General features: G+C 41.9%; 1 long non-coding RNA gene across 1 annotated transcript; it reads right to left on the bottom strand.

Annotated features, from left to right (window-relative positions):
- Window positions 1-698: 698 nt before the first annotated feature.
- LOC139045440 (uncharacterized) lies at window positions 699-24,254 on the bottom strand. Its single transcript, XR_011503755.1, has 3 exons — window positions 24,117-24,254; window positions 22,888-22,945; window positions 699-859 (listed from the first exon to the last, which is right to left on the bottom strand). It is a non-coding gene; the product is annotated as an uncharacterized lncRNA (long non-coding RNA).
- Between the last annotated feature and the right edge of the window lie 737 nt (window positions 24,255-24,991).

Raw genomic sequence — 24,991 nt, 5'->3', positions numbered from 1 at the left:
AAAAGGAGCAAAAGACGCTTGGCCCTAGTTAGACTGTAACTCACATCCTGGAAAGACACTCTCATTTCTTGCAAACAAAGCTCCTAATCCTTCTGTCATTGACACATCCTGTTCAATCCAATGGATTACAGTCCACAGTCAATCTAAAGAAGTCCAATGAAGACGCTCCCTCTTTAAATAGTCAACCAAATGTGTGTCCTTCAAGTGCTGTGGAATTGACAGGGAGCTAGATTTCATTGTTTAGGTGTTTTAAAAATTGTTTTGTTTCCAATATGTATTACAAAGAAGTTTCTGGAAAATTTCCTTTTATTCTGTATCTCCTTGTGTTTTCATAGGATGGGGACAAGCGTACGGATCTAGTTTTGGGAAATACATCTGAAATGCATAGATAAACAAGCTTGAGTAGAGGAATCAGAAGAGGGAGAATTGAAAACATGCTAGTAGTCAGAATACAAAAGGAAGGTCCATTGCCCTTTAAATTGAAACAGAAGGAAAGAAACGAAGGAAAGCCTTGAATAAAATTAAATAAATGCTGAAACTATACTCAGAACACATCAAAGCACTGGATTGTTTTCTTGCTACGTTGGGAATTGTGATAATATGGTATGGTGCACAGCGGGTGTGAGCACGTGTGTGTGTGTCTGATCGGGAATTAAAATTAGACAGCAGCAAAATATTAAGACCGAGATATTGGACATATTAAGCAAAGAAATGTATTCAGTCAATGTAAACAGACAAAGCGTGACATGCTCTAAATGATGATGAGTTGATGAATTCTTTGCTGTCTGACCTGGGATAGCGAGCCCCACTCAGAAACGAGTGGACGATCTCTCCTGGAGAGGTAGACACCAATTGCAGCCTGGGGAAAGAAGAGACATAAAAGCAGATCTAGATTTGCCTTGCAATGACAGCTGCATATTAATCTAAAGAAGGTCTAAAAAATCAAAAAGACACTTTTCAGCAAAATACACCCCTGGAGCCTCAATCATAAAGCAGGGGAATAAACTTGAAACAGGATTGATTTCATCTTAAAGGGAATATTTCTTTGAAATACTACCAACTGTAGTTGTCTTATTTAGTTTTCAATCCTATAACAAAATTGTGCCATATTGTGTCAAATAAGAAGATATAACGGCTTTAAACAAATTTTGTAATTATGGCATCAATCAAAAGTGCATTAAATTTGTGTGTTTTGGGAAGTTACGCCACTGAATACTAAGCAGCTCTAGATATCAACCTTCATTCTTCACTTCGGTTTCAAGACCTTGACTCTTAAAGGATTTGATTTCCCTAACAGAAGTTACAGACTAGAAGGGATCCTGTAAACTTCAGCTGTTGGTTTTCTCTTTAGAAAATGTCAGGCCCTGCCCTGGCAGAGACTGCAGATACCTAGGTATGAATGAGGCATGAATCATGAATCTCATGCCTCTTTCATCAGACCCTAAGTACAGTTCCAACCTTTGGACATATTCGGGTTTCACTGGGACGTACTTTCCAGACTCATGAAAAATGGGGTTGCTTGTGCTGAGGAAGAGTTGACAATTGGATCCAATTTGTTTCCATTTTTACAGAACGATGTTTCCAGCGTTTGGCGTCCTTTGATCAGAGAGGTTAGAAAGGTCTTGTAGATGTTAAAGGGTCAGGCAGGCCTGGGGTTCAAGCCCTAGTCCAGTTCTCACCAACGTGGACAGGTTGCAAAGAAGGCGTTTGCTTCTCCGGGCTTCAGTTTCCTCCTCTATAAACTGGGGGAAATGTTACAACCTCTTTACTAGGTTGTTGTGAGAATTATCCAAGATAACGTTTGCTAAGTACAAAGCCCCAAGTCTGGCACATAATAGTGGCTCAACAAAATATAGCTGTTGACAAAGACCTCAGAGGCATAACTAACTAAACCCGTCTGGGTTTCTAAGTAACATTAGCAGAAAGTAAGTACAGGGGAAGTTCTCTTTAAGGTATTTTATTTCAGTAGCACCAAGAGCAGGATCAACAATCTCAGCTGAAGTTGGGAAGCCAGAGGATGTGAGCATAGAGAACTGGATGGCTCCATACCCTTTACACTCTTCTTTCCAGAACTTTCTTTCGTCACTGGGCTGTTTTATTAAAATATTTTTCCTGTAGTCTTTTGGCACAAATTGCTGTGTGTTCGGGCTTTTAGTGCACAAGTTTAGAAAGTGATACTATGTAAACATATTTTTTCCTCCCTGTGCTAACACGCTTCCACAGAAGAAAGTGAATGTTGGAGCTTTGCATTTTCTTTTTCTGTTTATTAAAAAAGCTGCCTGCATGCAAGGCCCCTGGCAAAGTGGCAGTTTATCCTTAATCTCTTGGGACATGGTTCACCTTGAGCGAGCTTTTTAACAAGTTCACTGAGCTTACACTGTGACCGACGTGTACCACACGGGCGTTACATGAACCCTGGGGAATGAATAAGTCACACAAAACTGCCCGGGGAAACACAGGGAGAAGTGAGAGGAGAAAAAGAGAGGGGGCCTGTCCTCCACTGGACACCAAGGGCATATCACATCCTACACCAGGGCCTTTCTGCAGCCTCACAGCAGTCCTGTGAAATGCACGCCACCATCTTATGGATGGAGACACTGAGAATCAGAGAACTGAGAGCTCCACCCAAGGTCACATAACTACCAAGTGGCAGACCCAGGACTTGGACCCAGGGCTTACATCCCTTCCACCCTAGTCAAGGGGCCATTAGCACCTATTCCATCTTACAAAATGACAGTATCAAAGGCTGATTCTGTCTCAGGAGCTCCACTTGAAAAGCTGTGCTCTGCTTCCTTAAGGAGCAGTGGGAACAGAAGAAAAGAGCTTCTCTATAGCAGTAGTCTCTAAGTGTGGTCTCCAACGGAATCCAAAACTCTGGGGCGGGACCAGGAGGCTGCATTTACCAGACCCTCCGGGGGATCTGATGGGTGCTAAAGTTTGAGAGCCACCACTCTGTGCTCTGGATCCCCTGTCTTCAAGTAACAGGAGCCGGCTGCAGACCTGCTGTTTGCTCTGCCTTTTTGATCCATGGCCAAAAATTGATCCTGCCGGGAAGGGCAGAGGTGAGAAGAATCCAGTGAGCAATGTTGAAAATATTTCTGTGTGGAACCCAATGTTAGCTTTCAGCTTTTTCAAAAAGTAGTACAAAACACACTCGGGCCATTTCTGACAACAGCATGAAAGCCTTTTAATTAGTCCACCCTGGAGGAAATAGAGATGTGCTCATTAAGTAATTGCTCTGATTAGCAGTGGGCAGGGGTGTGCATTGTTTTCTGACGCATTTGTCAGGAAAGCGCAGTGCTACCAAACCAAAGGGTCCTTATAGAGAGTGTTAACATAAAAAGAACCCCAACAAGCCTCGTGGGGAGAGGAGGTGGCGTTGATGGCAGGAACAGTCACAGAGCCAAACACACAAAGAGACACACATGTACACACTCACAAATACCAGTTCACACTGTGGAGATTGATCAATGGCCTGTATCCCAGGAAAGTGTACATTAATGTTCTGGTACTCCCTGGAAGTTCCAAGACAAGATCAAAAGCCTGGCACCTTCCTCCAAGTTCCCATTGCCTAGGGTTAAACGTCTTTATTTTCCTGAAGGTGACTCAGCCCAGGGACAAGAACATAGAGACCCAGGTTATAGGAATAGGAGAAATTGAGAGAAATACTGTTTATAGGAATGTCCCGTCTTACAGCTGTCAGCACCTAATCCTGGCACGCATTCACCTCTGGTAATGAGTCTGAGTAACGGTATCAGAAACTCTCAGAGTTAGAAAGGAATTCTGAGAGTGTCTCCTCTGCCTGCCTCCCCAACTAAAGAGCCTTTTCTGTGATAGCTCTGCCCCAGCATCACCTCTCTAAACCACACAACTTGGGTCGAGTCTGTTGCTGGCTGGGCCCAGGCTGTTGGAGCTACACACAGAAAGGGCTGTGGACCCAAGTCACAGAGACCAGCTCCAGGAATTGCTGGTCCCCCAGAGCCCCTTGTCAGGAGAGAGGAAAGAGGCCACAACTAAGTACCTAGGCTTTCTGCCCTTTAGTTTAAACCTCCAAGAAGTAAGAATTTAATTGGCTCGGTCCAATAAATCACCTTGGATGAGATACTGACTCCCGGCCCAAGCAGTGAGGCCAAAGGCAGTCTCTTTGGGGTCCTAAGGAAGAGCAGATTCTCTAGGTAACGTAGTGTGATGGGGCTGACAGTGAAGCACCAGATACCACATTGACTTAAAGTTAGTGGTGGACATGTCTGTCTCCCCCACTAGATCATAAGCACCATCCCAATAGCTTATTCATCATAATAAAACTACTTGATAGAGGAATCTCAACCTCTAGCTTGGAGTGTATGTCTATACTTCAACCTCTAGTTGGAGTATAGACATGAATTAACTTAATTTTTTCAAAAAAAAAAATAGCTATAGGCTTTAGGGCTACAAACAAATATTTCAAATTTCTTCCTCCTGGACTCATGGTAGAATTTCACCTCCCCACCCTGATGAAGTTAGGTGTGGCCATGTGACTTTCTTTGGTCAAAAAACGTGAGTAGAAATAAAGACCCATCTGGGCAGAAGCCTTTAAGAGCCAGGGCATGCTCCAGCACAGCCCTGCCCCTGACCTGAGGACTGTGGAAGTACACCTCAAGGTGCTGCACTATCAGCCAGGGTCCCTGAGTGACCACAGTGAGCGAGTCCACTGCTGACCCACACAGCGCAAGTAGCATGAAAGTGTACTGAACACTTGTTGTTAAGACATTGAGATGTGGGAGTTGTTTGTGTTACAGAGAAACTTTGTACCTGACACTTGTTAAAAAGGGCAAGACAGATTTTATCTGAGCTAGTGCAGTAGGGGAGAAAGACTTCAGGGCAGAACTGAGCTCAGTCTCCAATACAGCAAAGACAAGTGGGGATTTATAACCAATGGCAGAGTGCAGAGGTCAGTGGATAGAAAATTACTAAAAGGAGCTGCATTACATACCAAAGGTGGAGGAATTTTGATAAACTAGCTTAGTAGGATTCTTTGCTAAATCTGAGTTTGGCATGCCAAGGATGGCAGGCCAAGGTTGAGATCTAGTCGAGAAGAGGACTCAGAGGAGCCTGATAAAGTTTGGTCAAGGAAGGAGTCCTTGTCATTTGTTACCACAGCCCAGATTATCTCTGCCACTTTGTTAGAAAACACTTCTTTCTTTTGAACCACATATTCATTTGCTATACATATATACACACATACATATATACATGGCTGCCATAACAAAATGCCACAGACTGGGGGTCTCGAACAACAGGAACTTATCTTCTCGCAGTCCTGGAGGCTGGAAGTCCGGGATCAAAGGTCAGCAGGGTTGGTTTCTCCTGAGGCCTCTCTCCCTGGCTTGCAGATGGCCACCTCCTTACTGTGTCCTCACACGGTCTTCCCTCCGTGCATGAGCACCTCTGCTGTCTTTGTGTCCAAATTCCCTCCTCTTGTAAGGACACCAGTCAGGTTGGATCAGGGCGCATCCTAACATCCTCATTTTAATGCAGTCGCTTCCTCACAGGCCCTCTCTCCAATACAGTTGCACTCTGAGGCTCTGGGCTTAGGGCTTCCACACAGGAATTCTGCAGGGGCATAATTTAGCATGTAACAAGCCCAGTTTTGCTCTCTTCAGTTTTCCCACACTGGCCCTAGTTCTGCTCTCTCTAGTCCCCAGAGTGTGTTGAATGCTCTCCTGCTCGTGCTGGTCAGCCAAAGGTAGGTTCTTCTTCCAATGTGGTCTGAACAGTGCTGAGGACCATAGAACTCTTCCCCGCCTTGTTCCAAGCTCTATTGTTCCACTGGCCTTAGCTTGACGCCCATGTCCTTCGACCAGCTCTTCGTGACCCTAGAACCCCTTGGAGTGGCTTTGCTGTTCAGTTAAATCCCCCTCATTCTATCTTCATTCAATTGATTTTCTGAACCCAAATTCAGTCGTTTATATTCACGTTTGTTTTTGTCGATGATTGTAAAATATATGTTTATTATCATCTTCCTTACATTTCCTCTTGTTATTTGTGACTTGTTTGTGGTTTTCAAGAGCTTTTGAATCTTAATGCCGTCATCCCATATCCTTGCTGGTCCTCTCAGCTGTGTGTCCACTGCTGGTTCCTGGGTGTGCCTCCTTGGCCTTTTTCTAAGCTGTTGGGAGACACATTTAACAGGAAAGGTCCAACTGGGCTCTGGTCAATCTCGGACAGCTCCCTGTAGGTTGACATTCGTCCATCAAACAGAACACTGGTGAGCGCACTATGCTGCCCTGCCTCGAGCCAACATTTGTCATCAGGGGTTCCTGTACCCCTGAGTAAAAAAGCTGACACGCACACTCCCAACACACTCCTCTCCAACTTTTTCTTGGGCTATTGTGCAGAGGGTTAGCCCACTAGGACTGAAGACACATCTTGATGCTGGAGATTTGATTTCTCTGTTGGCTCTGACTTACGGACCCCTTATGTTCTGGATCCCAGCAGCTCAGCAATCACTCAGCTGGATCTGCCCAAGCAGAGCTTGCTCAAAGGGGACCCGAAGAGGATGCTCCCGGGCAATCCTGAAGCTCAGGTAAGCCTCCCTTCTGACAGTAGGCTGGGCATTCCAAAGGGATTTCCCTTCACCAGGGGTCCTTGGCACTGTATCACGGCCATTCTCAAATTCACATAAATAGATAAAATAAAAAGCAGTCCCAATTTAATCTGCTGCTCCAGCCCCTGCGAGGACACAGCTGGTGCTGGTGCGCTAGCTCTATTCATGAGCCAGTCCCTGCTCTCCAGCCTTGCAATAATTTTGTTGTCTTTGTTATTCCATATCCTGCGGTGACTTCCCTGAGTGTAGCGAGTGATTAATTTAGCTGGTGTCACGGGCTACAACATGTTGATATAAAGGAAAAAAGAAGAGAAAAAGGCAAGTGTGGATGGGGTGAAAGGCTGCTTCAGCAAACACACACAGGACCCAAGCTCTAGCCCTTGTACAAAACGCTCCATTGGTCAAAGTGACCCTGTGACATTGTTTTCGTGAACATGAGTATGAACTTCTGAATGGCTGAGTTCCGAAATTCAAAGCCTGAAACTCTCCTAGGGCTTTCTCAGTTCCCCCACTGCCTCTGAAACATCTATAGCTTCAGGAAATACTGAAAAACAAATCAGAAATAAATCAGAACTTAAAAACCCACGGCTGCCTATGAAATGGGCTTCTACTGTTCAAATGCCAGTTTACAACAGAGCAAGATTCAGGATCTCGTGTAAAAACAAACTCCAGGTCTTTTTGCAGTTTTGATGCCCAATTTAACCTTTATTCTTCTTGGCTCGTGAAGTTGAGAGGGATTCACGTGGCCACAGATTTCTGACACATCTTACTGTTCACCAATCCCTGGGGGAAGCTCACCTGCACATATGCTTGTCAATATTGGTGAGGGCGTTAACGCAGGTGATAATGGTACCTATAACCCATAAAAGGTAGTTTTTAAAAAAAACACAATGGAAAGGGCTTAATTTCATAATGTCTAAACCTCTGATTTTGAGTCTGTGGATCATGGAAAGCCTTTCTGTCATATATATTCATATGTCACATATTCATATATTCATATGTCATATAGTTTTCACCATCTGTAACCCAACCCCTCCCTTGCCATTTCGTAATCTGGCTTTTAAATACTGGGTTAAGAAGTTACTAAAGAGAGAATGATTTTTTTGTTTCCACACAGCCTAGATTTTGACATTTTTATCCCAAAAATAACTTTTAAAGAGATAACTGTATTAATTTCCATTAAAAATTGATACAACTTCTTTGAAGAAAATATAGGAAGTATCTCCTAAAAAGTCTCACAGAATCTCACTGTGCAGAGATTACCACTGTTAATATATTTGAGCTATTTTTTTCTGATCACAAATGTACATATGTGGATGTATATTTCTATACTTCATTCTAAAAATGGGATACTGCTTACTCATTAGTTTGTAGTCTACTTCTCTACTTAAATTGCAAACATCCTTTCATGGCATTCAATTTTTTCTACATTATTTTAAATGTCTGCACAGGATTCATTTAATTGAAGGATAGGGTAAATTAACATATGCTCTGATTTAATTTAAAAAATATGAGAGAAAGTAGAAATTACCTAAATTCCTCCTGCTTAATAAAACCGTTGTAGACATTTGTGCGAGGCACCTTCCAAGAGCTCTCTTTCCATACAGTTCTTTGCGCTCCTATGGTTTCCTGCAGTCTGCTTTCAAGCACTTGATAGCGGGTCAAGGAGAAACTCGCGTGTCCCTACATTTAGATCTCTATTGTTATTTCAAAGGGCTACGTTGTAGTCCATTCATTACGTAACAAACACCCACTGACGACCATTTAAATGGCTTCCTTTGCATGTGTGTGTGATTCTAAACAACGTGGTGATGAACATCACTGAGATTTTATCAATTTGAACTTGAGTGATTATCTCTTCAGAGTAAATTCCTAGACAAGGGATTACTGGAATAAATAGTGCATATATTGTTCATTGTAACTACTAAAGTGATGTTCAGAAAAGTACAAATTTTTATCTCCACCAAATAGTGTGCTCAACAACACTGAGTAACTTAAAATTTGTATTTTTGTTCTTTTGGGTGAAAAATGAAATTCATTGTTTTTATTTACATTTCATTTGTTATTAGCATGGTTGAAATCTTTTCATGTACTAAACGTTTTACTTTGTGAGTTGTCTGTTCACGTCCTATACTCTTTTTTTTTGTTTTTTCTTATTGATTTGTAAGAATATTTAGTTAATAATATTGAATTATGATCTAACATTTGTCTTGCAAACATTTTTTCCATTTTGCTTGTCTTTCAACTTTGTTTATATTTTTAACTGAGCCAAAGTTTACTCTTTGTGGTCAATTTGCTCAATTTTAATGTTATCATTAAATGATTAGAAAGTTCTTCCCCAACCCAACATTATGAAAAATTATCACCATCTTCCTTCAAGAACATTAATGGTTTTATTTTCTACTACACTTGAAACTTTGATCCTTCTAGAATTTATTTTGGCCTATCCAACTTTATTCTAAATGGCCATCCAGTTGTGCCAAAACTCTTTATTGGATAATTCATCTTTTCCTTACTAACTTGAAATGCTACATTTATATATCATAAATTCCCATATGTTTTAGAATTTATTTTTAAAAGAATTTGTTTTTATTGCAAAAATAATATATGCACATGGTAAAAAAACCCATAAGCATCAAAAAGTGTATACAATGATACGTTTCCTTCTCACGAACAACCTCTTCCAGCTCCTAGGTCCCCTCCCTAAGGGAACCATTTTGCAGAAGTGTTCTAGACATATACAAGCATGAGAAGTATGTGTGTGACACATATATACCACATGCGAGTGCACATGTGTGCGTATCCTGTTTCATGTTTACAGAAATTAGAGCATACTACATACACTGCTTGGCATTTAGACTAAACAGTGTATCTTGGAGCTCTTTGTAAGATCAACATAAGTACTTGATTCTTTTTTATAACTGAATAATATTCCATTGGAAGGATGTACCATAGTTCATTTAAACAAATTGCCTATTTGTTGACAATTTTTTCAATCTTTTTCTATGACCAAAAACACTGTGATGAACACCTCACCTCATACTTCTTGCACATGTGTGGATATGATACGGGACAAATTCCCCAAAGTGTCAGCTGCCTTACCAAAAGGTAAGTGCACCTTATGTATAGTCGATGTTACCAAATTGTCCTCTAAGGATGGCTGTCTTAGTCCTTTGGGCTGCTATAACAAAATACCTAGACTGGCTGGCTTATAAACAACAGGAATTTATTGCTCACAGTTCTGGAGGCTGGGAAGTTCAAGATCAAGGTGCTAACATGGTCTGGCGAGATCTCTCTTCCAGCTTGCAGACTTCTCATTGTATCCTCACATTGTAGAAATGGCCAAGAGCTCTCTCTGGGGCTTGTTTTATAAGGGCATTAATCTCATTTGTGAGGGCTCTAGCCTGATGATCTAACCATCCCCAAAGGCCCACCTCCTAATACTGTCACATTGGGCATTAGCAGTTCAACATATGAATTTTGGTGGGGGACACAAACATTTAGAACACAGCAAGGGGGAACCAACTTACACTCCCGTATACAGTGAATGTGCGTGCTTACATCCCCGCCTCGGGTATTTTTAAAATTTTTCTCAAGCTGAAAATTGCAAAATGTTGTCAAATTGCTTTTTTTTAATTTTTATTTTTTTCAGATGTACATCATATTTCAAATTCTGGATACATTACATCATGTTCACCACCCGAACACTAATTATAGTGCATCCCCTCACATGTGACCCTAATCACCCCTTTTGCCCTCCCCCTCCCCCCTTCCCTAATGGTAACCACCAGTCCAATCTCCAATGCTATGTTTTGTGGGGGTTTTTGTCGTTTTTATCTTCTACTTATGGGTGAGATCATACGGTATTTGACTTTCTCCCTCTGACTTATTTCACTCAGCATAATACCCTCAAGGTCCATCCATGTTGTCACAAGTGGCCGGATTTCATCATTTCTTATGGCTGAGTAGTAGTCCATAGTGTATAAATACCACATCTTCTTTATCCATTCGTCCCTTGATGGGCACCTAGGTTGCTTCCATGTCTTAACTATTGTGTATAATGCTGCAAGGAACATAGGGGTGCAAGTGTCTTTATGCCTTTGTGTTTTTAAGTTCTTTGGATAAATACCCAGCAGTGGAATAGCTGGATCATATGGTAGATTTATCCTTAATTTTCTGAGGATACTCCATACTGCTTTCCATAGTGGCTGCACCAGTTTGCACTGCCACCAGCAGTGAAAAAGGGTTTCCTTCTCTCCACACCCTCTCCAACATTTGTTGTTTCTTGTCTTGTTAATTATAGCCATTCTGACCGGAGTGAGGTGATACCACATCGTAGTTTTGATTTGCATTTCCCTGATAGCTAATGATGTTGAGCATCTTTTCATATGCCTGTTGGCCATCTGTATATCTTCTTTGGAGAAATCTCTGTTCAGATCTTTTGCCCATTTTCTAATTGGATTGTTGGGTTTTTTGTTGTTGAGCTGTATTAGTTCTTTGCATATTTTGGATATTAACCCCTTATCTGATATATGGTTTGCAAATATCTTCTCCCAATTGTTAGATTGCCTTTTCATTTTGTTGATGGTTTCCTTTGCTGTGCAGAAGCTTTTTAGTTTGATGTAGTCCCGTTTGTTCATTTTTTTTTTTGTTTCCCTTGCCCGGTCAGACATGGGACTTGAAAATATGCTGCTCAGACCAATGTCATAGAGTGTACTGCCTATCTTTTCTTCTAGAAGTCTCATGGTTTTGGGTCTTACATTCAAGTCTTTAATCCATTTTGAGTTGATTTTTGTGCGTGGTGTAAGGGAATGGTCTACTTTCATTCTTTTGCATGTGGCTGTCCAGTTTTCCCAACACCATTTATTGAAGAGACTCTCCTTTCTCCATTGTATGCTCTTGGCTCCCTTGTCAAATATTAGCTGTCCATAAATCTGTGGGTTTACTTCTGGGCTCTCAATTTTGTTCCATTGATCTGTGTGTCTGTTTTTGTGCCAGTACCATGCTGTTTTGGTTACTATAGCTTTGTAGTATAATTTGAAATCGGGGAGTGTGATACCTCCAGCTTTGTTCTTTTTTCTCAGGAATCCTTTGGCTATTCAGGGTCTTTTGTTGTTCCATACAAATTTTAGGATTCTTTGTTCTATTTCTGTAAAAAATGTTGGAACTTTGATAAGGATTGCACTGACTCTATAGATTGCTTTAGGAAGTATGGACATTTTAACAATGTTAATTCTTCCAATCCAAGAGCACAGAATATCTTTCCATTTCTTTGTGTCTTCTTCGATTTCTTTCAACAATGTTTTATATTTTTCAGTGTACAGATCTTTCGCCTCGTTCGTTAAGTTTATTCCTAGGTATTTTATTCTTTTTGTTGCAAGGGTAAATGGGATTGTATTCTTCATTTCTCTTTCTGCTACTTTGTTGTTAGTGTATAGAAACACAACCGATTTTTGTACATTGATTTTGTATTCTGCAACTTGATGCATTCCTTTATTATTTCTAAAAGTTTTTTAGTGGACTCTTTAGGGTTTTCTAGATATAAAATCGTGTCGTCTGCAAAGAGTGACAGTTTCATTTCTTCTTTTCCAGTGTGGATCCCTTTTATTTCTTTTGTTGTCAAATTGTTCAAGTGAATTTCTTTGATTGTTAGTCAGATTAAGAATCTTTCCATGTATTTATGAACTTTTTTCTTTTTTTAACTTGAATTCATGTTCCTGTTCTTTATCAAGTTGAGAGAACTCCTTACATATTGGGAAAATTAATCACTAGTCAGTAAAATGTTTTAAATGTTTCCCTGGTTGGTTATTTGTCTTTTGATTATATTCATGACAATATTTTTGCCTTATAGAAAATTTAATTTTTAGATAGTGAAATTTATTAACCTTTAACTTTATGCTTCTGGGTTTGTTTTCTTGCTTAGAAAGGCTCTCATCCTATCAAAAATATAGGGAAAACTCATGTTTGCTGCTAGTATTCCTATGGTTTCATTTTTTATATTTAAATCTTTGATTCATCTTTCTGTTAGAAGGAAGATTGAGTGATTTCACTTTTATTCTTTCCCCAGAGGTCTAGATAGTTTTCCTAAAACCATTTATTGAAAAATCCATTTTTCACATTGATTTTAAATCATGGGTTTATCAAACATGAAATTTCCATATAATAAGTCTATTTCTCACTTCTGCTCCATTGGTTTAATCTTTCTAGTCTGTGCTAACACTGCACAGCTTTAATTACTATAGTTTGATAACACATTTTAATGTATGGTAGGGCAAGCCTCCCTCAACAGTCTTTTCCTACTTTTTCTTACTATTCTTGATGAGTTCCAAAATAAACAAGCAATGCACAAAGAAAAGAAAATAAACTCCAGTGGGATTTTTATTGGGATTGCATCAAATTTATAGATTAATTTAGGAATAACTTGCATCTTTTCATAGTTGCATCTTTCTGCCTACTTACTAAGTTTCCTTTCATATCCTTTACTAGTTTTAGAGTGTTCTTTATATATTTTCTGCACATTTCGTATTGAGTTTAATTTGAGATGTGTAATGATTTCTGCTACTCTTGTGACTAGGATAATTTCTTCCATTAAAGTTTCTTTCAGATATTGTTTGTCTATTTAAAGCACACTTAAATGAGACTTTTTTCCTTGCCTCGTTTCGGTGCTGACATTCTTACTTTTATAGAGAAGTCAGATATGTAACCATCACATTAGCAAAGACGGTGGTGCACCTGACCCAGTTCAAACCCCAACGGGGTGTGAGGTGACGAAGAAAGGATAGGAAACGCTTACCACGTAGATTGTTAAAATATGCGTAATGGACAATCAATTTAACCTGCAGGTAACTGTACAGTGTTAGAGAGTTTCTATAATTTAACATAAAAGCAAAGGACAGTGTCCTTCTTAGCAGAGGACAATAACTTAATATGAATCAATGCTGGTGACCAATGTACTATGAACATTTTGTCACCGATTCCTGACCCCTCTTCCTTTTCTTCCTGTCTGTGTCAGAGATGCTTTCTCTTAATGCATTCAGAAAGGCTATTTTTGGACTTGAGTCACCTTTTTCTCCTTGTGTCTCTGCAACAGACACAATCCATCAACATCGTATCATATACAAAAGAAAAAATCCACTCTCCAAGATAGCAAGGCAGTCACTTGGTGCTATGTGTTATCAGGAGGGCTGAGCCCAGGTTCTCTGATGTTTCTGAGTGTGAATTCTCAGCCACCTCAGATGCCCACATTTGGTGCCCTGCCTGGCTCAGTTTAGAATGAAACACTTTTCCTGACAAGTTGAGGGGTGCTGATTATATTTCAGTTAGCAGTTGGTCAAAACCCTGCAGAAACCCAAAGAATAGCCCTTCCCGGGTTCTGATAAGTCATATGAATTTATGCATAATCATCACATCATGGACAAAGAGACTCTGCCCTTAGCTAATACATCTTTACATCAATAACTGAAGTAGTAGACGCCAATGTGGTTGCAGTTAAAACTAAGCCTCACTAATCAAGAGAGAATAAAGAAAAAGAGAACCTGACATTTATGCAACTGGGTGGAGGTGGCCTGCTACGAAGAAGAGTCCTAAGGAATGCAGCCTGTATAATAACTCTTTATAAAAGGGAAAGCTGACCTTTATCCAGGGGTTAGACCCTCTTTCTTTGAGAAAGCAGCTTCGCGACTCCTAATTCACACAACAGCTCTATCGCCCAACACATGGGAGGACGTGAAAAGCCAGGAGGTAAACCATAATGGCCAACCACCTACTTGACAGCTTGACTCAATTTTAACAGGACCAAACTGAGTTTCTTTCTTCCCCCAAACCTCCTCCTCCCCTAGTCTCTCCACCCAGGAAACTTCCTTCATGCTTGATGCCTCTCGTTCTCTCACAGCCCATATCTCATCCATCAGCAAATTGGGGCAGCACTACCTTCAAACTCTCTCCAAAGCCAACCACTCCTCATGTCCACACTGCTACTACCCAGGTCCAGGCCACCATCATCTCTCCTAGACCTGCTCTGCCCCTAAGGGATCTATTCTCAACAAGCGGCCAGAGTGATCCTGTAAAAACTAAATATGTTCATCGTTCCTCTACTTAAAACCCTCCAATGGCTCCCATCACACTCAGAGTCAAAGCCAAGCTTCTCACGGTGTCCTGCAGAGCCCCCAGTGCCCTCTCTACCGCTGCACTCATCCTTTACACTCCCCTCGCGTGTCCTCCCCAGTCATCTTGCCTCACTGATGTTCCTCAAGGCCAGGCGTGCTCCCACCTCAGTCTGCACTTGCCGATCCCTCTGTCTACAACACTCTCCCCCTGGGTGTCACATGCTCGCTCTCTCACCTCCTTGAGGTCTTCTCTTGAATGGTATCAGTGAATCCTTCCCTGGACATACTGTCTAAAATTGCAACCCACCTGTCACTTCTTCTCCATGTTCCCTTCTTCATTATTGTCCTCAAGTTTCAGCACTAACATATTTCATATTTTATTTGCTCATTTGTTGCCTGCTGGAGTACAAGGTCCTGGAGGGTGAGGATTTTTGTCTGATTTGTTCTCTGATACATCCCTTGCACCCAGAACAGAGCCTAGCACAACACAGGCTTTAGAAATATTTGCTGAATAAGTGAATATGTGAATGCATAGGTATTTGAGAGCAAGGCTACAATAAAATAATAGCATTGAATTTTAACAATAGGCTTACATTTTCACTTCTTAAATTCGATACTTGAAAGGCTCATAGATAAAGCATATGTTTATGTCTTTTTATCATTTCTAAAATAATACCATGAACTTATCAAAGCTTTGAAGGTTTAATTAACAACTGCTACCCCTTCAAGTTCTTTTATTTTTCCTTGAAAACTCTGAAAGGCAAGGGAAGGTAGGACTGTGTGGTTCTTAGCTTAATGTGAAGACTGCAAGTTCCCATTTTAATTACGTTGTCATTGATAAAGCCAACCATGTCCAGCGTTGCTCTTTTCAGTAGGGGAAGGGATTAGGGGAGGCTTTCACGGGGCCAGTTTACCCCTGACTATAAAGCTATTAATCAAGTCCCAGGGATTACAGGTTAACCTGGTTCAAATGAAGTCAGCCTAAAGACAGACAGATTTGAGCATGGCTGAAACATTTGCAATGATATTTAATCTAATATAAAAAGCGATCAGAATGATCTAACTTAAGCATTTGCCTGGTGGGCCATTACAGGGACCCAGAGCCCACAAAGCCATATGTCACGACATTCTCAGGGGCTCTGCTCAGCAGAGCATGGGGTTTGATCATCTCGATCACTCAAAATTTTCTCTCTTTCTCTTTATTGATTTAAGTCATGTGCTCATTAAGTACCCACCTAAAAGTGAACTTTCGTTAAACGAAAGCTAATTTATATTCATTATGCACACTGCTGCCATTAACATCGAGCCAATTTGGATTTTGCTTTCCATTCCCCCTCACCGACTAGTTCATATTGTAACTGGGCTTCTAAAGATTAGAAAACTAGCAACTCCTATACAAAGCCAGGTTGCTTTAACATTAAAAACTAAACTATAGCCACACTATGAAAATGAACTTCATTCTAAGACTAGTTGATGGAGTCAGGGGAAAGCGGGGCAACTCTGGAGGGGGTGTTCCCAGATTAAATGCGACACAACACACTCTGCACACACTGCGTGATTTCAACATGTGGCTGGCACTTGGTAGCTCCTAGAATTTCTTTGCATGGAGCAAAAACATATACATGAAGGCTTTCAGTATGCCTGATTCTGGTCTTCCTTTATCAATAAGGCTGTCTACCTCAGTTCCCACGAGGAAATTCAGTACTGCTGTAATACCAAGCAAATCCTCACAAGGAACTCTGGAGGGTTGCACATTTACATTGCGAAGAAAATATCCAAGCATGAATAATGTATTCCCATGATTCATCCTACAGGAGTGATTTTCCAGTTTCACCGGTCCATGGGTCACTTTCTTAAAATAGTGGCATCTGAAGGATGAGATACCCATTCCTCACTTGACTAGGGGTGGGGAGAATGGGGTATGAGGTACAGCTAATGAGAAAGGCATTCTGTTTCACAACTTGCAAACATTGGAGGAGATAAGGAGAAACATTTGCTAAGCAACAGGGCTCTATGTTTAGTTTTGACGTCTCTTTATTTTTAACTACATTTCAAGGCTGTTGTGTTGAAAAGGAAATGTTTGAACCCTGTGTCTCATCCAGATTGAACCCTATATGACACAGGTGGTGTCATGGAGTTCTGCTGTCTCTGGACCCATCAGTTGGATTTTTTTTTTAATCGCAGGGACCCCCAGAAAGTGCTCTCAGGCACTCCAGATCCTGATCATTGTGCATGGGGCCTCATTCCCTATCTCTAGCCATAACTAGGCTTACAATCCAGAATCTAGATTTTCTGCCAGATTGTGAAATTAATTTAATGTGGCCCAACCAGTGTTTTAAACTTTCACTTAAAGTGAAATAGAATAGAAAATACCAAAGAGTATCATATGCAATAAGAATAAGTATTGTTTTACAAATTGTGTGTGTGTGTGTGTTGGGTATTGACATGGAATTGATTGCTTCCTCTAGGTTGCAATCCAAAAAATTTGAAAGCCAAATGGCAAATTATAAGTATTCATCAATATTCATATTTTCTCCTCCTTTCTGGTGGCACAGCTAGGTCGTTCAAGCCTCTTCTGTAGTTAGGTGCACCCAGATGACTGAGTTTTGGCCGAGGGAATATGAACAGAAGTGCCACGCATTCCTTCCAAACTTTGCCCATGAGAACTTTGCAGATGTAATTGACACTTCCCCCTCATCTACACCTGAACTGAGAGAATCCAGGGGAAGGTGGAGCCACAAAGCGGGAGGAATCTGGGTCCCTGAATAAACACATGGAAGGCTGCTTGCTCATCAACCCTCAATGGACTGTAAAGGGAGTAAAAAATAAACCGTTTGTATTAAGCCACTGACATTGGGAGTTTGTTATAACAGCTCGTTTTATTTCTTCTAACACAGGACTGATAAAAGGGTGAACTCCCAGGTGAGGTGCTCTGTCTCCCAGCTCTGGTCTTAGTCCAGCTCCTCTAAAGCAAAGCACCCAACAAGCACCAAGCTCCACCTCCACAGAGCATGCGTGAGGCCTGGCTCCCCTCACAGCCCATTGCACTTCCACGCTCTAACTGGGGCTCAAGCTCCCAGGTGGACCTTGGTTTTCTGCTAGACTATGTTCGGACCCTTGGCTCAATGCCTTTCAGTAATTGAGCCCCTGGGACCTACCCCACAGCCAGCCCTTCCCCACCAATCTTCTCTAGATCCTTGTACATAATCTATCATCTATTTCAGCCTTAGGGGGTAAGTAATAGCTAATAAATAAAATTTATTTCTGATCAAAATTTTAATGTATATGAGAACATTCTCTTTCCAAGAAAAGAGTGTAAATAGTTACAACAACACTAACAATGAGGAACAATACTTAGCATGTACTGAGTGCCTATCATCAGGCGTACATCATCCCTAATTCTCACAACAATCCAGTAAAGTAGATATTATCACACCCATTAAAAGATGAAGAGATTGAAGCTCAGAGAGGCTGGGATTGGCCCCAGGTCACACAGCTAGAATGTGCCAAAGCCAGGATTTGAACTCAAGTTTGTCTGATGACCAAACCTACACTCTTTCTACAAGATCCTGCCCCTTCCTGATGACAAAAAAGAACAAGTGTCCATTAGCAAGAAGCTCAGATTTCTATACACTGACGAGGCTGCTAGGGAACCCTCAGCTCGCCCTGCAGAAGAGGAGCTGTCTGCGGAGGTCCCACTGTGCGCTGAGCCGTGCTGAGCTTTTAGTTCATTTGTGGCTTGTGGGAAACAAGGGAGATCGGAGCTCAATTGAACAGCTCGACGGAGGCTCCAGCCACCATTTGCTGTGCATGTGGCAAGGGAATCCCAAACTTCCCACTAAGGAAAGTGCCCGGTACAGCTCTCTGAAGCTTGGTCAAGGAGCTGGGAACTGAGAGGAACGAACGAGACCATGAGAGGCTTATTCCAGGAGCAACAGAACCAGCCAGCTGGTATCCTTGATATAAATCTAAACCAAGGCTCTTTGAGGCGGACGCTCACAGCTTGCTTCCTTTGGAGCGTGGACACAAAATATGAGAACTTCTTTTAACATAGCAATTCTATTTTAAAGGAAGACATCTAACATCTAACATCTAATAAACAGACTAACGCCAGTGCTCTCATCCCTTCCTTATGTCACACAGGACCAACAGCACACATGACATGCCCTGAGGGAAGATGGGAGCTCCATGGCACAGCAGCGCCAGAGCAGAGACCTTACTCATTCTCCTACTTGGTTGTTTTGCAACCCTTTTCAGTCTACACAGCCCTGTTTAAGTGGATTTATATGTTATCTGGTTATGTTAGTCAGCGTTCTCCAGAGAAATGGGACCAACAGGGTACATAGAGATATGGGAGGAGGTTTATTACAGAAATTGGTTCATGGGGTTATGGAGGCTGAGAAGCCCCACAATCTGTGTCAGCAAACTGGAGGACCAGAGAAGCTGGTGTGTAATTCAATACGAGTCTGAAGGCCCAAGAACCAGGGGGCCGATGGTCTAACTCCCAGTCTGAGTCAAAGGCCTGAGAATCAGCTGGCTGCTGGCGTAAGTCCCAGAGTCTGAAGGCTCGAGAACCAGCAGCTCCAACGTCTAAGGGCAGTAGAAGATGGACATCCCAGCTCTAGAATAGAGAGAGGGAGTCCGCTCTTCCTCTGCCTTTTTGTTCTATTCTGGCCCTCAGTGGACCGGAGGACGGATGCCTGCCCACACTGGTGAGAGTGAATCTCTTTGCTCAGTCGACTGAAGCTAATCTCTTCCGGAAACCCCCTCTCAGACACACCCAGAAGTATTTTACAAGCCATCTGGGCACCCCTCAGCCTAGTCAAATTGGCACATAAAATTAACCATCACACTGGTTTTAACAAACAAAACCAATTGTTCTGGTTTTAACATGATCAATCTTGGGAAAAAAAAAAAGTTCATATGGCTTAAAATATTCCTGCCAAAGTATCTGAATGCTGAAGCAGGTAGTACTGAGGCAAGCACAGTTAACAACAAGATGACAGAGTTGATGGTGTCCCACTTATGGTACCCTTGACATTTGTTTTCATCCCAGCCACATCATGAGAAAATCATGACGATTTACTCAAACATAGCAGAAATCATCCGGGCCCTTTAAAAGGTGGACTATCTGCTGTCGTGAGTGGTGCACCTCAAGCCAGCGTATGTTTTCTTTGAGATATTAAGTAATTACTGAAATACATGTACAGAGTTTATGAATAAACTGAGAGCGCTGCTCAACAGTCTTTTACTGATAGTAACACCTGACCAAAAAGTTTGGAGACCACTGATATAGAAGACCTTAATCTGGCCCATCCTAGGGCACTTCCCATCTCCTGAAGCCACTATTGGTAACGAACAGCTCAGTCCAGACAACCCACGGGGACGGCTTGGGCCTCCACATGAGCCCTCCTGCCCCTCCCATCGGGCCTCCAGAGCTGCACCGGTGTGACTCTAATCGCCTTCGTAAACACAGCGAAATCATTTTCAGCCTCCTGTGACTCTGCTGGGCGGATTTTGCTTTTCATCAGACTCTTGCTGTTCTCCATCAAGCATGGTTGGAATGATTGGGCCTTGTTTTGGATTCAGAAGCTTCCTTCACTTACTGCTCTAAGCAAAATTTAATCAAAATATTTACCTCAATAATTTGGCCCAAAACTTTCCTCAAATTAACTAAGGCAAACTGTTCAGCCAGGTTACTGCAGAAAGCCCTAGAGCGAGGCAGAGCTGTGAAAGCGGAGGACGCAGTAGGGAGGGGAAGCCACACGCTGACTAGATGCAGTCCAAAGTATATACAACATTTATTAGCTGAGGACCGCGAAAGGCATTCTAATCAGGTGGTTTCCTCTCATTAAATGGTAATTAGCTCCTCGGAGCTTCCTGTGTAGGAAAGGACGGGTACTTAACCAGCATTAGGAGAGGCAGGTCACACAGGGCATCTGGGGAACAGCAGACACCAAGCAAGGACACTGTCACCTCGCTGGTGACTTTCTGTTTGAAGGCATATGTGAGCTTCTTGAGGAGGATCCAGAAGGTCTGCCAGAAACAAACACAGATTAAAACGTTCATTCTGGCAATGAGGCTCTGCAACAACGTTTGTTGAGTTTTAAAAACACATTTAATGGGATTAGCTTCTGAACCAAACACTATGATTATATTTAGATATATTTGCTCACACCGGTTAAGCCCACAGAACAGGATAACCATATCGTATTAAATGGCCTTTTATGTAGATTGTTTTAGTATGCTGGCTTATAAACCACGTTGGTAAAAAGTTATAAAAGTAAGGGGAACAAACTAAAGCACTCTGTGGACCACAAGATCATTAAGTGATGTGAAAACAGGTCATGGGATCATGGAATTTGGGGCCGGCAGGGACTGGCTTCTTGAGACCATGAAGCAGCCAGTCCACCCGAGCATGGCCACACCATGCTTCTGGCGGCCTCAGTTCTGATTGGCCAGGGCCTGATGGCAGGCAGTTGCTGAATATCGAGAATATCACTCCTGATAAGGTCCAGAGCACTCATCTCACAGATAAAGACACAGCGACCCAGAGAGATCAGGTGACCTGCCCACACTATACTTCTTAAGAGAATAACGGCACTTGGACTAGAGCCTCATTCTACGCACACCACCCTCTCGCTCTGAACTTTGCTGCCATTTCTTTGTATAAACTGGTGATGCAACAACCACCTTTTGACACAGAGTGACAAGGGTGGTTAAGCAAATTGGGCCAATGCTTTGATAAGAGGTAAAAGAACTGTGAATTGATATTTTTAAAAAATAATGTCAAAGGCTGGCCCGGTGGCTTAGTGGTTAGGTTCATGTGCTCCGTTTCCATGGCCCAGGGTTCGTGGGTTCACATCCTGGGTGCAGACCTACACACCGCTCATCAAGCCATGCTGAGGTGGTGTCCCACATACAAAATAGAGAAAGTTTGGCTTGGATATTAGTTCAGGAACAATCTTCCTCACCAAAAAAAATAAACAAATAATGTCAAATATTTACTGAGTGCTTATAATGTGACAGCTATAGATACTTTACAAGCATTAACTTGCTTAATCTTTACAATGGCCCTACTAAGTAGTTATGACTATTAATTCCATTTAATGGATGGAAGAACTAAGGTAAAGAGAGGGTAAGTAACTTGCTATGGAGGCAGACTTCTAAGATGGCTCCCAACTGGTATTCATACTCTGTATAATTCCCTCCCTTTGGCTGTGGACTGGACCTAATGACTCACTTCAAATAAATAGAATACAGCAAAAAAAAGTGATGGGATGTCACTTCCATGGTTAGGTTACAAAAGCCTATGACATCTGTCTTACTATCAGACTCTTTTCCTGCTGGCCTTGATAGGTCCTATGTTGGAAACGTCTATGGGGTGAGGAACTGAGGGCAGCCTCCAGCCAACAGCCAGCAAGGAATTTAAGCTCTCAGTCCAACTGTCCTCAAGGAACAGAATCTTGCCAAAAATTCATGAGTGAGCTTGGAAGTGGATCCTTCCCCAATCAAGCTTCAGATGAGATCACAGATCTTGAGACAATACCTTGACTGCAGCCTTTTGAGAAACTATGATGCAGAGGACACAACTAAGTCGTTCCTCAATTCCTGATCCTCCAAAATGGTTGTAAGTCACTTCACTTAAGGGTAATTTGTTGTAATTCAAGCGGTAACTAACACGCTTACTAAAGACTACATAGCAAGTAAGCGGTAGAGCCAAAAGATGAACCCAAGAAATCTGACTCCTGAGTCTATGCTCTTAACCACTGATACCACACTCTCTCTCAGAAGGTACACCATGATCCTCACTGACATCATCACCAGCATCATTACCATCATCACCACCACTACTACTACACGCCAAACATTGAGCTAAGTGCTTTATATAAATAATTTTACATAATCCTCAAAATGGCCTTCTGATCCCAATTTTACAGTTAAAAGAAATGAGTCCCAGATATAAGCGACCCCCCTAGGGGCATAGAGAATTCAGAGCTTGGCCCAGCTGAGTCCAAATTCCTTGCCCTTCCTGCAGAATTTCGGAATTTTGCTGTTTGTCACCAAAGAGCTCTATCTAACCAGTTAATGACCCCCTAAGAAGTACTTCCTTCCAACACTGGAAAAAAATTATCAAAATGTTTTGGTAAATCATTGATAACAGAATCCAATTGCTGCAGATTTTTCTAACTTTACCATAGTTACAAGGCCATGGAGAGTTTCAGGATGTGGGATGTGGGAACACCACGGGAAACTGAAAGCAAAAAAGAATGCTTTATTACATTGTGTATAGCACTTCTTGTTAGCAAATATAACAAAGCATGAATTAAGTAACATCAGTCGTATGATACTAAGTTTCTTCCAAGAATAAAAGTCATAAAATCTAATTAGAATTATAAATTTAGAAGTATAAAATTAGAATAGCAACTTGCATTGCATATAAAATCTTTAATGATTCCCTCTTTTACATTGGATGAGAGAACTCACACGTAAACTTTGGCATCAAGGTCTGACCGTCTTAGCTCAATTTAGCTTCCAGCTTAACCCTTTATACAGCTACCACCGGTGAAACTTGAGTCTGATCGTGGTATATCACGGCCTTGAAACCGACCCAGACTTTTGCTTCTAGATTGAACACATTGCTTAGCAAATGTGCAAAAAAAATTTTTGAGGGAGAAGAGAAGGAAGGGTGAGGAAGGAAAGGAGGGAGGATAAAAGGTAGGAAGGAAGAGAGGGTGGGAGGGAGGAAGGAAGGAAGAAGAGAAGGAAGAAAGGAAAGGAAGGAGGGAAGGAGGGAGGGAGGAGAGGAAGAGAGAAAGTAAGAGAGGATTTCACCCTAGCAATGAATCCCCGCATTCACTAACATATTCTAATTCTATCTTAAGTGAGTCACAAAGTACCCTGACACACTTTGGTACGTAATAGAGTTCCCTCTGCAAATTAAACAGAAAGAGAGCAGAAACATTAGGTACTTTGGGTATGCAGTACATCAAGTATTCGACTGTAAGCCTTACACCTTCTGCTCTTTTCCAAATCCTGTTCTCATGGTCCTGAGATCCCTTCCAATTTTGCCCCCATGGTTTTTGAGTTTCTGAACCAGAATTAAATGCAAAGTACCATATGTACTTTTATAGCTCAACTAAGAACTCTGCTAAGTTTCATGCGCTTCAGCTGATGGAACCAATGGGCTAATTGACTACAATGAACTATAACAATCCCAGTCACATTCTTTCGAATATTTTCAGGGTTAGCTAGGAAGGCACAACATGCACAAAACCATGCAATAATGGAGAAACCAGTAAGCATCATTTTAAATGGTCCTTGAGTTCACGCTGTAGATGAGACTATTGGCATGGTCCCAGACACTGTCACTTTATTAACTGTCAGCTCAGGGATTGCTTCTATTTCTGTATGAAGTCTCTGACCTGCTCTTTGGGAGGCCAGCATCGCTGTCGTTGTCCTGACAGAGTCCTTCAGACTTCAGCTGGCGGCCTTCGTCCTGCAAACTCGCATCCTCTTGTCCCTAATTGCCTTAGAGTGAGGGAAAAGGAAAATGACCTCAGTGCTCTTCATTTGGCTCAGCGGGATGAAGGCATGGCTGGAAGAGGAAGAGGTGGGGCTGCTGCCTGTAACCCAAGGGGCAGCCTCGGGAAAGCAGGTGTCAAACCTGCCGCTCTCTCCTTCCCTCGGTTCCAAGCCCTGCAGAAGCAGCTAAACGGCAGTTTTGCCCATCTTCAGTGTGTGATTGTACTTCTCGTCCTTTTCCTTACAATTTGTCCACAGCTGACTGTTTAAAACAAGGTGCCTAGAGCCACGTCCCATTAGAAAATGCAAATACCATTGTCCACCATTTCTTATTTCCGTCTCCCTCTCAAAATCTCTGGGTTTTTAAATCCCTAATCATCTCTCTGCTCCCAAGCACCCCTTGTTCGCTCCTGCAAGGCACCTTTTATGCCCAAACACTATTTAGTAGCATCTTTTAAAATTTATTTGGATGGAAAGCTTTATAAAATAGATTATGCCCTTTGACCCAGGGATGCCCCAGGGACTGCTGAGGTGTGCAGAGCTGTCTGCCCCTCCGCTAAATGGTCCCAGACCACTAGACTAGCCCAATGCTTATGTCTGTTTCCTATTATTTTCTGCCTCCTCTCTGCTGCCAATTTATTTTGCCTACTTCATTTGCCACAAAATGTGTCTCTTAAAAATCAATTTTTCTTTTTGGAAATTAGAAATAGCTAGGATCGTAGCCATCACTGTTCGTTTCTGACCCATGAGATTAAAGTTTGCGCACAATGAGATT

The sequence above is a fragment of the Equus asinus genome, chromosome 5 (assembly GCF_041296235.1).
Source record: "Equus asinus isolate D_3611 breed Donkey chromosome 5, EquAss-T2T_v2, whole genome shotgun sequence".
In the NCBI taxonomy this organism is placed as follows: Eukaryota; Metazoa; Chordata; class Mammalia; order Perissodactyla; family Equidae; genus Equus; species Equus asinus.
This window is presented reverse-complemented; position numbering and strand designations above follow the sequence as displayed.